Source organism: Cyprinus carpio, chromosome B3 (genome assembly GCF_018340385.1).
Source record: "Cyprinus carpio isolate SPL01 chromosome B3, ASM1834038v1, whole genome shotgun sequence".
NCBI classification, from domain to species: Eukaryota; Metazoa; Chordata; class Actinopteri; order Cypriniformes; family Cyprinidae; genus Cyprinus; species Cyprinus carpio.
Window position 1 is genome coordinate 24,424,771 of NC_056599.1, and position 18,187 is coordinate 24,442,957.

The 18,187-nt window shown below is 38.2% G+C and overlaps 1 protein-coding gene across 1 annotated transcript in view; it reads right to left on the minus strand.

The window, feature by feature from the left end:
• Positions 1-14,092, minus strand: part of LOC122136802 (voltage-dependent T-type calcium channel subunit alpha-1I-like) — a 113,188-nt gene extending 99,096 nt beyond the window's left edge. The window contains exon 1 of the mRNA XM_042721391.1: positions 13,121-14,092. The gene's annotated coding sequence lies outside the window, so the exon portion shown is untranslated. The remainder of the gene's footprint in view (positions 1-13,120) is intronic.
• Between the last annotated feature and the right edge of the window lie 4,095 nt (positions 14,093-18,187).

Genomic DNA, 18,187 nt, shown 5'->3' on the forward strand with positions numbered 1-18,187 from the left:
GTCACAATGCAACAGTGTTAAGCTACCCTACATCACGAGGAGGCGTTCATACAGGACATGGTGTTGCATTAAAAACAGCACAATGAAACAGAACAGAATAGGTTATTCAGTTAACTGAATGAAGATTTTCATTACAGCTGTTGTGATTATTCACGAAAAGTGCAGATTACTGCTTTACCCATACTCTTTAATCTCAAAGCTTTCCTGTTAAAGGGATAGTTCACCCTAAAATGAAAATTCTGTCATTAATTACTCACCCTCATGTCGTTCCGAACCCTTAAGACCTTGTTCATCTTTGGAACACAAATTAAAGTGCCCCTATTATGGGTAACGAAAGGTTCATATTTTGGTTTTGGGAGTCCCCAACAACAGATTGACATGCATGCAAGGTCAAAAAACACTTTCGTTGTCTTAAAATATGCATTTCTTTTTTCCTTTTTTGCTCAATGACTCCTAAACGATTCGTTTAATGATTCATTTTTCCAAACCCCTCCTTTGCGTGACGCTAAACTGCGGTGATTGGTCTGATGACCCACTCAGCTGTGATTGGTCTACTGCATGCAGGTCAATAACAGAACCCATCTCCATTACTTAGCCCACAGCTCCGTGGTAAACACCCAAACCGGCATTTTATATGTGTCAGCCAAATGCAGAAACGTATTGATAAAGCACTGCAGTTTGTACACTAATGTATTGCTTTATTCTTTATCAGAACTTCAAGTAATAACAACGACAAACATTCACTATTCATCCATACATTTCTAGTCAATTGCGAGTGAACAGATATTGCTGTTAGACAGAGACCCACAAGCTGCGCGGAGCGAACACAACACACACAACTAAATACGTATTTTGCATGCTACAGTAGGCTTCAGAGTACATGACGGCAAGTTTTTAAAAGAATTACGCCACTTTCAGAATAAAAATATCCTGATAATTTACTCACCCCCATGTCATCCAAGATATTCAGGTCTCCCTTTCTTCAGTCACAAATAATTTATCAGTCGCAACTTACAAAATTAAACGATCGGTCATTTTCTTTAAAAAAAAAAATTAAATAAATTATACACTTTTTGCTTGTCTTGTCTAGCTCTGCAATGCGCATGCATACTCTTTGTACAACGGTTCAAGACAGGGTATGTCTAAAAACTCCCAACACTTTTCTCCTCCAACTTCAAAATCGTCCTACATCGTTATTTAAAATAAATTTTTTTATTAATTTTTTTGGAATGATTTTTTGTTCACTTTGTAAACACTGGGTCGGTGCTTCTGCAGCGATTTCGGATGATTTTGGAGCTGGAGGAGAAAATGAGTTGGAAGTTTTTGTACCCTAACTGATTTCCCCTCACAGTGCAGAGCACTGCGTCTTCTCCACAGGAATCTGCCACGGCGTTTGAGGGAGGTTCAAGTTTTCCCGGCTCTGTGCGCACAACAAGTGGGCGGGCATAAATATGCTAATGTTTCAGTTTGACGTCACCTTGAAACAGCTAAAGATTTGTTTTAAAAATGACTTGTTTTCATGACTCGGTGTTGACTCTTTCTTTTGAAAGACAATAACTTTATACACGGTGCACGTTTAGATTTAAAACTTTGCAGGATGTTTTCATTCACTTAAAGCTGTGTTACACACTGCATGAAAGGTCATTTTCAAAAATCCATAATAGGGGCACTTCAAGATATTTTTTATGAAATCTGAGAGCTTTCTGACCCTCCATAGACAGTAACACAACTACTATGTTCAAGGCCCAGAAAGGTAGTAAGGACATCGTTAAAATAGTCCATGTGACATCAGTGCTTCAACTGTAATGTAATGAAGTTACAAGAATACTTCTTGGGTGCAAAGAAAGCAAAATGAACATGTCGTGAACATGAGTCTGAGACTGACACTAAAGAGAATAAATTGTTGATTTAAGTTGTTATTTTAGTTTTCTTTGCACATAAATAGTATTCTCGTAGCTTCATAAGAGTTGAACCACTGATGTCCCATGGACTATTTTAATGTGATGTCCTTACTACTTTTTTGGGCCTTGAACGTGTTAGTGTATATGGAGGGTCTAAAATTTCATCAAAAATATCTTAATTTGTGTCCCGAAGATGGAGTTTGGAATGAAATGAGGGTGAATAATTAATAACAGAATTTAAATTTTTTGGGTGAACTATCCCTTTAATGTGCTTTTTGTGGTAACACTTTACAATAATGTTCTATTTGTTAACATTAAACAAACAAGCAATGAAAATAATTCTAAAGCATTTATTAATTTCATTGTTTATGTTAATTTCAACATTTACAGATATATTGTTAAAATCAAAACCTAAAGCATTTATTAATTTCATTGTTTATGTTAATTTCAACATTTACAGATATATTGTTAAAATCAAAGGTGGTATTGAAGCCCAGGTTTCTTTGACAGTGGCCCTTCAGCTCATCTGCATTTTTTGGTCTCTTGTTTCTCATTTTCCTCTTTACAATACTCCACAAATTCTCTCTGGGGTTAGGTCTGGTGAGTTTGCTGGCCAGTCAAGCACACCAACACCATGGTCATTTAACCAACTTTTGGTGCTTTTGGCAGGGTGGGCAGGTGCCAAATCCTGCTGGAGCTTTTGGCAATGGGGTTCAAAAAGCTGACTTTGGTTTTCAAAAAACACAATGGACCAACACCAGCAGATGACATTGCACCCCAAATCATCACAGACTATGGAAACTTAACACTGGACTTCAAGCAACTTGGGCTATGAGCTTCTCCACCCTTCCTCCAGACTCTAGGACCTTGGTTTCCAAATGAAATACAAAACTTGCTCTCATCTGAAAAGAGGACTTTGGACCACTGGGCAACAGTCCAGTTCTTCTTCTCCTTAGCCCAGGTTAGACTCCTCAGGAGTGGCTTAGCAAGAGGAATACGACAACTGTAGCTAAATTCCCTGACATGTCTGTGTGTGGTGGCTCTTGATGCCTTGACCCCAGCCTCAGTCCATTCCTTGTGAAGTTCACCCAAATTCTTGAATAGATTGTGCTTGACAATCCTCATAAGGCTGCAGTTCTCTCGGTTGGTTGTGCATCTTTTTCTTCCACACTGTTTCCTTCCACTCAACTTTCTGTTAACATGCTTGGATACAGCACTCTGTGAAAAGCCAGCTTCTTTGTCAATGAATGTTTGTGGCTTACCCTCCTTGTGAAGTGTGTCAATGATTGTCTTCTGGACAACTGTCAGGTCAGCAGTCTTCCCCATGATTGTGTAGCCTAGTGAACCAAACTAAGAGACCATTTTGAAGGTTCAGGAAACCTTTGCAGGTGTTTTGAGTTGATTAGCTGATTGGCATGTCACCATATTCTAATTTATTGAGATTATTATAGATTATAGAGTGTATTGGTGGGTTTTTGTGAGCCAAAATCATCACAATTAAAAGAACCAAAGACTTAAACTACTTCAATCTATGTGCATTGAATTTATTAAATACACGAGTTTCACAATTTGAATTGAATTACTGAAATAAATGCACTTTTCCACGACATTCTAATTTATTGAGAAGCACCTGTATATGCTGCAAATGTGCTATGCAACAAAACTAGAATACTCTCGTTATAATACTGATGTATAAAACAGTATAAGTGTAATGAGATGTATAAAATTAAATTATAAAGTAACTGAGAAAACATTCTCATCTTATTCTGGATCTTTAACAAATAATGTTGGATGTACTTGTCTCACAATGTACAGTAATACATATCATTTAAATATATTTCTAAAATATATTTATCACTGATCAGAAATTGCTTATCATGAATAATAATCATTAAAATGTATGATTACAGAGAATCATGCAGCCCTACCGTCTAGCACATTTACATCGAAAACAAATAAGAAACAGCACAGAGGGATGCAAGAACACATCCTGTGTAAACGGTCCCTATTACTGCGTGACCAAGGGAACTAAAGAGAGAGAAACTGAGACAAAGAAATGAGGTGGAAAGAGGCGGGGTGAATGATTCCCTTGTATTCATGGGTGCCTTATCCCTAAGGGAACTGTAAAAATAGCAATACTTAACATGGTCTATTTAACCATGAATGCCCTGAGATGAAGGCATATTAGACAGTTTCCCTAATCACTTGTGGCGTTTCACACGACTAACTGTGCCCTGTGGGTGTCTCGTCCCTCACAAAGATGAGGGGAGTTGGGTGAACTCTGCACTTTTTCTTCACAAGACCCCTCTGGATCTCGCTCGAGATGCTGTTAGATGTTGACGTTAGTCCAAGAGACAAAAACCTGCTTTTGTGTCGACTCTGAGAGCCAATTGCATCTCATTAGAGTAAATCTTGGAAGAAAGGGTTATGATAATGTTGCAGTCACTTAGATTTAACAGAATGTTCTTCTTAAAATGAAAAAGTTTAATTTATATCTGGATAACCACGGTTGGAGGACTACACAGCCACAGTTTTTGCTAAGATACATCTGGCAAAGAATCAAGCGGACAAATTAGGAACATCAGAGAACACAAAGGCCTCTTCATTTGATACAAAGTCTCACAGCAATTGCAAGACATTGGATCGGAATAAGAAAAAGAATGAAAATAATTTGTTATAAACAAATCGTACTTCTCTCTATGACACACACATTGTTTCACTTTCCCTCTCTCTCACTCTCAGGACAGCTGAGCTGGATGCTCCCCAGCTGAGTGGGGACAGATGGTAAGTGTTGGCAGGGAGAGTTAGACACTGAGAATCTGAAGCAGTCGAGGCAGAATGAGGTAAACCGTATCCCTCAATGATAAACCTTCAACATGCACACATTTCATAGCCTAATCCCTTGGAGAGATAGATGACCTAATCATTTCAGAGCTGTCATAATGTTTTCAAATAATGTTGGCTAACAGTGTGAACAGATTTGGTTTTTTACCAAACAAGACAAACGTATACAAAAGTGGGATGTCTAACTGAAATCGCTAAGGATGAAAAAAGAAAAATAGCAGAACCAAATAACACTGTTAATCTGGATATCACATATGCATTTTTCCAATGATGTGAAAAGAACACCACCATAAATTAATCTAACAGTTTCCTGCATTAATCTCAGCCTCTCAGCCTCTCAGCTCAACACCACTGCTGAATCTACAGCTTAGAACATACAGCACAACCAGTGTAGTCTGATTCATAAACATATTACGGTTGAGTTGATAAAAAAGCTGTTGGTAATTTTAAATAAAAAACAATCATTTTGGTGCATCACTGTTAAACTGCTTACGATTATCATCCCTTGACACCACTATATCTGTTTCGAAGTGACTGTGTATTTACCTGATCTTTAACTAGGGTAAATACTGCAGAATCAGAAATGTAAATCAAGCATTTTTAATATCACCATTGCATATATAGACAAAGATTCAAATTTTTCATTTTACATATTTATATCTGCAACAAAATTGCAACAACTGCTGAATGCAACTCCTCAAAGTATTCAAATATTTCATTAGGCATAGTCATGCATAATAAAACGTGATTAGCCAGAAGTATGTTTCTATATATTGTGCGCACAAGTGTGTTTAGGTTCAAAACCACTACTTTTCAGTGATATGCTTTTCACTGATTCTGTATGTTTAGCAAAACTGTTTTTTCCCATAATGTTAAAAATCAATGGGCTTTCAAACCTCAAGACATAGCTCAACATGATCGATAAGCGTTTTTCAGACAGTGTGTGTGGTTTAGATACAGCAATAGCTCCGATGTTTATGTTGTTAAAATTTTTAGAACAGATTGGTTTCATAAAAACAGAGATAAAAGCAAAAGCAGAACTTTGATTTTAGAACATTTTGTAAGTGATCCAATATGACCCCATCTCTTGGTCGGCTACACTAATTCCTGCATGCATTAAGAGGTTATGTCTTATCGACCAGCACACATGGGACATAACTGAATTAAAGAGAGAGAGAGGAGTAAACAAAAAGGGGGTGGAAGAGTAAAACAGAGGTCGTGTGCAGAGAGAAGTCTTGAACTCAGCAGACACTGAATACTTTTGATTCACTTCATAAAGATCGCATGCATTCCTGAAGTCTCTTGCTCTCAAACCCATTGAAATGACACACAGGAGAAAGATTCCTCTAGGGGAATGTCTGTGAGTCTACAGAGGACAATAAAGAGTAATTTCTTTACATTTATCACACCAGTCAAAGCCGCAGGGGAAACGCAGAACTCCTTACTGCGTATCATGAGAAACCTAAGCCACCAAAACAAACAGCCATAGAAAACAAACAAATGCCCACCTAATCCCTCCCACATACACATATGTGTACGCACACGCTCAGAGCCCCTCTACGCACCACCATCTCCACACGTGTCTCTAATTGAATCTGGATTACAATAGCTGAGATTGATTTGGAAAACAGAGCATGAAGACGCCAGCCACAATTAAATTACCAATGCATAGAGTGAGGTCGCTGCGCCGACCACAATCAACATGAGCAGACCTGTTGGGCTCATAAAGCAGGTGAGCAGGAGGCTGGGTGTTTTCTCCCCCTCAGAGGCCCATTAACAGGATGGAATTAAAGAGGGGGGATCTAATTAACCCCAGCCAGGAGGCAATACAGCTGCCGGTCAGCAAGTTCAGCAGAGTGGATCACTCGGAGCACTTCACATTTCTGTCCTGTTCCACTATCAGGTTTCTGGATGTTTGGCTCTGCCTTCCTATAAAGCTGAGATTTTCTCTGCACAGACACAGCAATAAGAGTTTATAGCACTAAGGGCCAGATGAGGAGAGAAAAGACGAGAGATTGACAACAGCCAGGGGCATCACGTTGTTATAAAAAAAAAATGGTCAGGGGCATGAAATGGTAACAGCGCACTTAGGGCTGTCACAATATCAGATTTTCACCACATGATTATTGTGGTCAAAAGAATTCACAATAATGATATTATTGGTATCTTTATAGAAATGTAATAATAAATAAATAATGCTATTAGTCAAATGTATCTTTACTTTTCTGTTTATTTCATCCATACTGGGTTACTGTAATTCTTGATATCTGGGGCTGTCTAAGAACTTGCTTTCATGGTCCTGCGTCTCCTCCATCTTGCCTACACTCACTAGAGTACGTCACAGGAGACAGATCATGCATGATCCACTGTCTGCACTCCTATTGGTAGTCTCAACCTCACATCACTGCTCATTTGCATAACTTTTCCACCTATGAACTCTTCCTCATGCAACTACAAATCATCAACTCTAATTAAAAATAACTTCTGTTCACTTTTTTTTTAGCAATTTGCAGCCATTGAATGTTAGCATTTTGAGACCTCAATAATCATAGCTTTCTCACAAAACAACACATTTAGTTTAAAAAAAAATATAGGTTTTAAAAAAACAAAAGCAGACTGGTACAATTTATTGGCAAGAGGGCAGCTAGGGATCTTGTGCCCTCCACAGTTGGATGAAGGCAGATGATATCAGTGTTCTCACTAAGGTCCTCTAGCAGCACCTGCAGCTGCTCTGTATGCAGAGTGTGCTGTCTACTTTCCAGAGTAAACAGCTGGTGGCCATGAGGAATATTTCACATTTGCTGCCTCCTAATTTGATCAGTTAGGAGCAGTTAAGAAAGAGAAGGGTGTGATTTGGTTCATATACTTGATATGGGGGGCTGTCTAAGAACTTACTTTCATGGATACAGTTGGTGCAAAATGCAGCGGCCGAAAAGGAAATGCTCCAGTATCTCCCTGTTGAAAAAAAAACAGCATATGCTGGTTAGGTGTGTTTTTAAGCATGGCAGTTGGTTTGAACTGGTTTAAGATGGTCCTTAGTTTTGCATGAGCTGGTTTAAGCTGGTCCTGAGCTAGTTATAACCTGGTTATAAGTTGGTCCTGAGCAGAAGCTAGTTGCTTAGGATCAGCATAAGACTAGCTTAAACCAGCTACCATGCTTCAAAACATATCTAACCAGCATATCCTGTTTTTTTTTTCAACAGCCTCTCCGGTAATGGCTTCTCTGCACTGGCTTCCTGTTGATTTTAGAGTGCAATATAAGGTTTTGTTAATGGTTTTTAAAGGTTTACATGGACTTGCTCCAGAATATATCTCTAGCATCACATGATCTCATTCTCACAGCATCATTACGATGCTAGACCTTTAAGATTGTATAAGTTTTGGATTGTATAAGTGTTGAATATTACGGTGGAAAACTAATGGAGATTGTGCCTTTTCAGTGGCTGCTTCCTGCAGACTGGGGTGTCTAACACCCCATCGTTTTTTTACAGAATCCAAAGAAACTTTCACACTGCCAAGTCAACTTTTTTGACTGTGAGTACAGTGTCTCTCTTTTGTCTGTCATCTTTGATTTTTTTCAACAGCAGTAGTAGCTACACACTATGTCACTGTCGTCTTCTTTCTGTTTTATGATGGGTGACAAGCAGAGTAAAGGTACAGCACTGTCACCTACTTAAGGGGGTCACACAATGGACTAAAAGTGCAGTGCAGTGCCTTTAAAATTGGAACACATCGTTTTCACTGGCGGGTCCCATCTATAATTCAGGACATTTTCCATTAAATCACATTTTATTTGTCATCAATTATTTTAAAGGTACATCATGACTTCACCCTAGGCTGGAAGATTGTGTATTGTGCATTTTTCAGTAAAACATTTGTCTTTCTATGACTTGAATAAAGTATGTATACTTCATATAGCAAACTATAATAATATATGGCGCTTTCTCTTTCCATTTGCTCTGATTTTTCAAACACTGAAGGTCAAACTCATCAACTCCACTTTGATCACTGATGTGAACTTTTTCCTGTTAGGTGGTTGGATTGTTTTGGATTGCTGTCTTGAACATGACACATCCAGTTTGCAATACCTGTGAGTTGTCCTAGATGCCTCATCGTGGCGCTGCACTTCTCATCCAGTGTACGACACCCCAATTTTGTGACACCACTAAGCATACTTATTTATGTGCTTGGGACATGTTTAAATTTAAATCTCTGCATCATCCACTGTTTGTCACAGGATTTTTGTAAAATAAGTTACTATTTGGGGTTTTTGCATAGAAGGTATTACAGTTGAGCATGTTTCTGAGGGAATGTCTTCTGTTCACTTTTTTTTGCAGTTTTCAGACATTAAATCTGACCATTTTGAGACCTCAATAAACATAGCTTTCTCACAAAACGGCAGTTATGTGGAGCTGCAATTTAGGTTAACACAAAATAATTTGCCAGGAAAAATAAAAGCAGACTGGTACAATTTATTGGCAAGAGGGCAGCTAGGGATCTTGTGCCCTCCACAGTTGGATAAAGGCAGATGATGTCAGTGTTCTCACTAAGGTCCTCTAGCCGCACCTGCAGCTGCTCTGTATGCAGAGTGTGCTGTCTACTTTCCAGAGTAAACAGCTGGTGGCCATGAGGAATATTTCACATTTGCTGCCTCCTAATTCGATCAATTAGGAGCAGTTAAGAAAGAGAAGGGTGTGATTTGGTTCACAGATTTTGCAGCTAAACACAGCACTAATCCCCTACCATCACAGCAGAGAGATGAGAAAAGAGAGGCAGACTGCTTTCTAGACTGTGCTATACATTCAAAACTAAGATTACAATCTCATCATTTCATATGGAAAGTTAACTGCAAACAGATAAAATAGCAATTGTTAAAAGTACAATAAATAAATAAAAAATATGGCCTGTGTGAATCATTTGCAGGTGTTTTCAAGTCTAGCCAATCTAAACATTCAAACACATGAAGATGTGTTCTATGAGAGAGAGAGCTACATCTCTAGCAATGTGAGAGCCCCGAGCTAAGCTTCTTTATGGACAAATACAGACAAAAGTATGTCAAAATACCTGTCTTGTCGCGTATCCTTGAAAAAAAATTATGTCTTAAGTCAACGCTTTTTACAATTTTATGTTTATTTTCTATTTGATTATGCAATTTCTGCACCTGAACACATACAAACCTAAAGCATTGTTTAATTGTTTAATCTTTGTTCTATTTATTTATTTGTGCTAATAATATGGTTCAAAAACAATGATTACAGCAATTTTTGTGGCAGGGCCGTTGAACCACTGCCCCAACCAGGCCAGCAGAAATATCCTTAGTGTTGAGCCCTGAATTCTTATCATATAAAAATCTATTTTTTCTATTTAGGGAGGGTTTGATCACCCAACCGTGACAAATTTTATTACATGCATTAAATACTCCATTTTAAAATAATATGGATTGATTATGCTCTTCTCATTCTCTCTCATAATAAAGATATTTATTATGCCCTGTTAACCCTGCAACAGTAATGCAAATCACAGATTCTTTTTCTATTGCCTTTGAAATGCTCAAAACCCAAACAAACAAAATTAATCTGTCTGGACTTGGTTTCACAGTTTCCATAATGCAGCTCACTCACCCAGAGGCACTGCTGAATTTCCAGCAGGTGTGAGCGCAGACAGACAGCAGCACTGATTGTGTGGCCACGCTAGAGGACACATATACACACATCCTGACAACTCAACAACAAACACAACCAGCCTTTCTAGCCATGAACAGCTAATGAGTTCTAAAGATCCTTGGGAATTTCACTGTTATTAAAACCCTTAGCAACAACACAACATGGAGCAGGAGCAGTGCTGAAACAATGCTTTTATGAATTTACTGTCGCTGGGGAATTCAGATTCCAGTGCACCAGGCGTAGCAGCCCACTAACCAAAAATGTGGTATCAATCCATCTTAAACACTAGACATCTCTTCCAGGTAATACAGAATGTGCTCTGTGTAATAATTACAACTTGCACAACAACTACACGGCTGTTGTTTGGTTTGGGTAGGAGATCAGGGGTGGCTGGACTCTGAAGTAGTGACTTGTCTGGAGTCACTTTCTCTGAGAGAGCTGAAGAGCACCTGACTGAAGTAAAAGACCCTGCAGTGAGCGTACACGTGTGTATATTTGTGTGCAGCGAGGGCAGACTTTACAAAGTGAAGAGCACTCAAGCAGGTCCTCCTCACTCCCTCCCTCTCGTCTTGCCTCTGCCAGTCCTTATTGGCTGTTACATTACCACAGACTCTTTTGTTCTCTCTTAAATGGTATCGGGAGCCTTCTCTGCAAACTCTAAGCCACCCTACATGCTCAACAACCCATTTCAACATCCGTTTCTGGCACAGTATCCCTCTGTCTTCCTTATTGTCTCCCATGATCCATGCGTGCTTAAATCCTATAACCTACTACATGGCATATATTTCATATATTATCAGCACTGAGTAAAATGTCATTCCAGGACTGGTAGGGATGCAGCCTTTTCATGAGTAATCTGGCTGTATGTGTATAACCAAATCTGTCTATGCCATGATTTTATACATAAATCATTGCTAAAGTGCGATGGGACCCCAAACGTAGCCAGATCAGCTAAAACATTCTGTGTTGTAGTCTTGATGTCCACTGATTAAATATTACTGCAATATTAATTTACGGGCAAATGATAATTTGGAAATAAGATCATGTGCCTATGTTATCTGTTCATATCTGATCATATTAAGCTACTAATAGTTTTACAAAAATAGTGATTGATTCAGAGCCATCAACCCTGTGACAGCCACAATTCAATATATGACAGCCACTATGAAACGACAAATTGTTACATTTACCAGAAATACACTGGAAGCTGTTGCTGACAGAGCTTTACAAAAAATAAATGCAATGACTATGTCAAAAGCACAAAAGGAGCCATTTTGGTGATTGTATTATTAACAGACCCTTACTGTATGTATATAATTAAATATAATGAATAATGAAAACACCAACCTATTTGTTTGTTACTGTAAAAAGTACTGGTGGTAAAATCGAAGGGTCACATGACTTGCTCATAAAACCTCTCTCCAGCAACTATGAAATGATCCTTAAATAATGCTAAACAAAACAAAACAAAAAAGGCTAAATAAAACAAGCCATCGTATCATACATAATTGTTATAACAAATTTAAAAGTAACTTTTTTTTAAATAAAATCAAACAAATGTGATTGTTAATGCAAATATTGAATGAATGCCCTTTTAATAAGGCAACTGACTTCAAAAACAATACTATAACAATATTTGAATGCAAATACTGCCATGTTAACAAAAAAGTGTAAACGGCTTTATTAAAATCATATATTTGGTTAACTGCAAGTTACCTTACATTGTTTTTTGTTTTGTTTTTTTTTTAGTTCTTTTTACTGTTAAAAGGTCGTGTTAAAAGTAAAAAAGTATGAATTTCTTTTAATTAAAGGTGTATGGGGGGTTTACAGGAGACCATTAATTAAATAAGAAAATGTTATCAGTATAGCATTTGTGTGTGACAACGCAGTTGTGAAACAGCTTACGTCATAACAGTTGAGATGTCAATATCACTAGACATGACGTAGCTTGATAAATGTTTTGTCTCTAAGCAGATCGGATTTGTTGTAATGATTTGGAACGTCTTTTAACAAGCAGATTCGTGACAATTCAGCTTTCGTCTGACAGGTGGCCTATAAGTCAGTGATGGGCACGATCTGAGCCAAAGCACTGTCGCTCACAACCACTGTTGAAAAAAATATAGTTTTTTTTTAATCTGTTACAAATTCCTGCTGTCACACCTGCGTCAACGATACAAACCGGTGTCTCCGCAGTCTCGCCACAAAGCTAATCTAACTTGTGAAATTGGCACAGCGTGCGATTTTCCCCCCATTCTAACTGTTGCGCTGAAATGTGACTGTCCGTCTTATAACGCACCTCGCAGATAATTAAACGCCAGAGCCTCGCTGTTTTGCTTGAGCTGCAGGTACTTTTCTTTATCTTACAAGTTTCTGTAAGACCATAGAAAGGCATGACTGCAACCATACAAGTGTCCTCGCATCGTATTCTTGACTTCAATTGATCCAAAATGATCTTTATCTCATCGGTTAAACGAGTCTGAATTAGACTCAAAAGCGCTCAGCGTTACTTCTGCAACGGAATTGAGACAAAATGTGCCACAAAGATTCACAACGAACAGTATTTCACCCGAAAAAAAAAAGAAGAAAAAAAACATCTTCAGGGTGTACTTCAGCAGTGCCAGAGATATTAAATATGAGCAAAATACCGTATATAGGCTATATAATAAAGGGATGGTGACATGAAACATTAACTGCAATAAGGAGTCGCCTTACCTCCTCTGACATCAAAATTGCGTGCCGCAGGGCACTAAAAAAAGAGCGACGTTGATTTCCAAAAAAAGATCCTATACGAAAAAAGCGTCTAATCAAATTGAAGCAAAATTCCAGCTTGCAGCTTTGTGACAAGAAAATGTCATTCTCAGTTCTTGCATTACATAACCTCTGTTTAACAGTCCACAAAAAATGATTTGTCTTCAGCCAATTACATTACGAGCTAAAACTCAGTGCTAACTGAGTCTTTTAAGTATTTTGACAATCGATTTGTTCATTTAGACCAAGAAATTAAATCTGTATTCCAACATCCTGAAAATCCAAGTCATCGCCGTTATCCGTTCTTGTTCTTTCCATTTTTTCCGATGGTGTCTACTCCTCAAGTTTGACACCAGAATGCAACCGATTTGTCTGGAAAGGAAATATGATTCAGTAGTCTGACCGTATGAATTACCTCCGTCTGCTATTTTAACTTACTGGTCCTTCCTATTACTTATCGAAATCGGATTTTCCTTCCCAAAGGTGCAGAAATCTTCCCAAATCCTTTTCCACACTGCGCATATAATCCCAAAGAAAAAAGCAAAACCGGTTTCGTCGCGAGGTTTGGTGGAAGGGAGCGAGTTGCATCGCTTTCCTTCAGTGTTCTTGCTTCAGTTGCTCGGGGATGTTTCTCATTTATATGCACGCTCAATAATCCACATAAAACGCCGAGTGTCCTTAATTCCAAACCTTATGGGTCGAAACTCATATTTTTTTATTCAACTATCAACTTCGGTAGCCCGCAGCGTGATCACAGTGCTCCAGCAGGTGAATTCGCATTGCCTCACGCTCGCTGAACTGCGGAGAACAACTCCAACTGAGCGAGGCGGATGTAAGCGCGCACTGACGCGCCTGACGCTGGCGAGTTCAGAGTCCCTTTCACCTGCGTCTCACGAGATGGGGCATGTTCGGTGCACACACATGAATGATTTGCTCTCGAGCAGTGTGTACCGGCAACTCCCCTTTTCTCCTGTGCCACTGCCATGTCTAAAATAATCTACGGGAGAAAATGTGCGAAAAACACGGCGTGCGGGGGATACGCGTTTGATGAATCTTAAAACACGCAGTGAAGTGTTGTGGCACGCCGTTGTGGCATTATTGTTTGCGAGAACGTCCTATATACGCGTGCGAAACGAACGTAGAGTGTTGAGCGCAGGTAGCTCATAAAATGGGTTGTTATGCATTTTTATTATTTATGTAACGCGCATGCATGAGTCTTTGGAATGAAGAAACAGTGTGCCGTTTGTTATATACAATGTATGCTCTCTTGCGTTTAAGACGACAGAATTGCGTAAGTCGACTGGCTTATTAAAACCAATGCGAGAAAACGGTCAGTATTAATATATAACAGCCGTTTTGAGGAACATAATTTGGCCTTTATGGTGTAAAACAGACTGATATCTTAAGCAGTGCACAAACACGTGGATTTATTTTACTAGATTGTGAAGGCGTCTTTACAAAGCAATGCCATGCAAATGCTGCATCTGAAGTGGCTTACATTTTAAGAAAAAGAGCCCTTACAAAGACAGTTTAATGTTGCATAAATCATTTACATACTGTAGGAATTACAGCAGAAGTAAGGGTTATGAAATTACTGTTTTAAATATGAAATGAGCAAAGAAACATTCAAATAAAAAGGCTTAAGGCTGCTATAATGCTGCATGTTCAACTTGGCTATGTCAAGACTGCTTTAGATAAATTGCCATTTTATATTTCTTTCCATTAGTTTAACCAGTGAGGATACTAGGATAGTGCATTTGCCTACTTTGCACTAGTTGTTACATACTGCTTCAGCACCATGGACAGAGAGCAAGTGGTGCTGTCCGTGGTGCTGCACGCATACAACATATTTCTGATGCCTGGCCACGTGTGATGAACCGCTAGCAGCTGATAATGTGGTTAGAAGCTCTTAGCTATACCTTAACTGCAAAGAAATCATTTTAACCATTTACATCAAAGCAGTGTATAATTGAGCATGCAATCCCTATCCTCATTTCAGTAAATAAATCATGCTTTTTGATATAAAAATACATGTCTGGTTTACACAATTAAAAAAGAAGGCATCACATAGCAGCTCTCGATTCTATTACACACAGCACCGTGGATTAAGCGGATCCTTTCAAAACCACTGCTGCCATTCTTTATAAATTCATTCCAGAATGACAACACAGGCAAGGAATATTGACAGGAAAGCCAGTGGTAAGCTCTACAGACTAATTCAAGCGACAAGGCGAGATCTCTCTAGACGGCCTTACCTTTGGGACACTAGAAGTAATTTCTGCCAAATCTTGAAAGAAGTAATCAACCATGACCTGGAGGTACACGCTTGGAGTCACACACCGAAGAGTGCTTACTGGATCTGCAGAGAGGGCAAAGCATGTCCAGGCCTCAGTAGATTCAGTGCAGTACACATTACACAAAAGACAGAGCCATCTGTTAGCGTACAAAGGCATTTAAAAATTGAAGTGTGTAACCACTAGTGACAAAAAGCAGAACTGCAAAAACTTTTTTAAACTGGTAGAAATATTAAACATGCAAAATTTCCAGACTTCATCTTCACCGTTCCCTAGACAATCAAGTATATTGATATTGAATATAAGACATATATTGGGCACCATGAGAACCAATGCCTTGAAGGACACATATTAAGAGCAGTTAAAGAATTTTGATGGATTTAAATAACGGGATTCTGATTCTGATTCTGATTCTGATTCTGATTCTGGATATAGGCCCCATTACGATCCCTTCAGGAAAAATAATTTGGTATTATTATTCACTTATTTCAAGAATGAAAATAAACTACTTGTTTCTTGTGTAGTTACTTCTGTGGCCTTCCAAAAGCCAATCTTTCAAGGTTCACTGGACTTGCAATTCTCTAAAATAGTAAAACAGGTAATAATAGGTAAAAAGGCTCTGCTTGTCGTCGGCTAGGCAACCCCCTGTGCTAAACAGGGTACCAGCGCAAGAGCCAAGCTATAAGCCTTCATGAAATATTCACAGCAAAGGGGCGTCTACAGCTGTTCTCTTTTTGTTCAGAGAACAAACCAAACAATGTGTCTATTTTTGGGTTCTATTCCCACTCTCTGCACTGTCTTTAATCGTCCATCATCAGAGACAGTAAGCCAGAGCTCACACATCTACCAACCCACTATCAAATGGTGCTATCTAGCATCTCTGCCAAAAGTACATGTTCAAATGCCACAGTCAGCGATCCCCATCACCCTAATGCAAAAGAAGAGTAACCGTAGTGCAGATGCTGTTGCCAGAAAGAGAGTGGAGCACTCCTACATCCTGCTAAAAATGGGGAGTAATCACATTACACAACTGTAGTCCATGCCTATAACACTAGGTGTTATTCAATACACTGTCATAAATAACAGAAACACTTTACAGCAAGGTTGTCATTCATTATAATCATTCTTTTTCAATAGTTCATGTAGTAGCTAACATATTTCATGGGATATGAACAATGAATTTTTACAGCATTTATCAACTTAGGTTAATGTTGAATTATACATATCCTTACACATTTTAAAGTTCCGTGAATTTACATTAAATTGTTATGAGCGTTAAATAATGATCAATAGTATATGTACACTACAGTTCAAAAGTTTTGGGTCAATAAGATGTTCTTACTGTTTCTGAAAAAAAAAAAAACGTCTCTTATCATGAAAAAGGCTGCATTTATATGATATAGTTAAAAAAAAATAAAAAATATTGTGAAATTGTATTACAACGTATTTTGATACATTTTAAAATGCAATGTATTCCACTGATGAAAAAGATACATTTTCAGGAGACATTATTTCAAATTATATTTTCCTCTTTAACAAACAAGATTAAAAAGAAAAAGCTAAAATAAATCTTTTATAACATTATAAATTTCTTTATTGTCACTTTTGATCAATTTAATGCATCTTGTCTGAATAAAAGTATAAATGTCTTTCAAAAAAAATCTAGATTAATAAATGTAAAAAAAAAAAAAAAACATTGTTAGTTCTTGAAACCAAATGCATTAACTAATTTTAAGAAACTGAACCTTACTGTAAAGTGTTACACACATGAAAGTGTGAGAAAATCAGCATATAAAGTCAAAGTCATATTGAAACACATACAACATATACAAAAGACCCCTAATCTTTCTGAACAATTATTTATATTTAGTGACATTCTCAGTAATTTCAGCAAATGAATCGGCAAATTAATAAATTAATGCTCTCCCTTCTCATTCTTCATAAAGGTTTTGCATGTGTCCTCGTAAATCTGGCTATGAAAACATGTCTGCCTTACTGAAATCTGGCTATAATCTAATCTCATTATAAAATGGACTTCACAGATGTTACAGCCTGTAAAAAGTAATTTAAAAGTATATAAGGGTGAGCTATACCAGTCTATTTTCAAACTTACTAATAATAAATTTAATGATAAGATCAACATGGCATACATTTTTCCAGGACACTCCCTGATGCATCATATTAATTGTCCAATCAGAGTTAATCTCAACAGTGACAGCATTAAAAACTCCATTGAGATGACGAATTACCCCCTCCATCTATTGACAGACACACACAAATAAAACCAAGTGGAGGAATGTGAAATCTGGCAGACCACCAACACCACTAGTAGATTTTGCAACTCACGCAAGTCGAACGAACCCAGCTTGCGTTCCTCCCCCTGCAGAGATATTGAAGCGAGGGCTGATTGGGGTTCATTCCCCTAAACAGACCTGTATCTTCCCACCCGCTGTCATACCGTTCCCTGCCTCACAAACATCCAATCGGACTCAGAGGGAAAGTAAACAGAGTAGTTTGATCTTCCATTACGGCCGTAATTCTATTATGGCTATTTACGGTATCGATTCTCCAGTGGAGTAGAGAGGAACAAGTCACCCAGGCTGTACAGGAGGGCCACCGAGGAGAGGCGGAATAAAAAGTCAGCCATCGCTAACCCCAAGTGACACAAATTACTCTGAGTGACACGAGCATTCTCTAAACTCAGTGGGGAATGATGATGTGGCATTGATTAGAATTA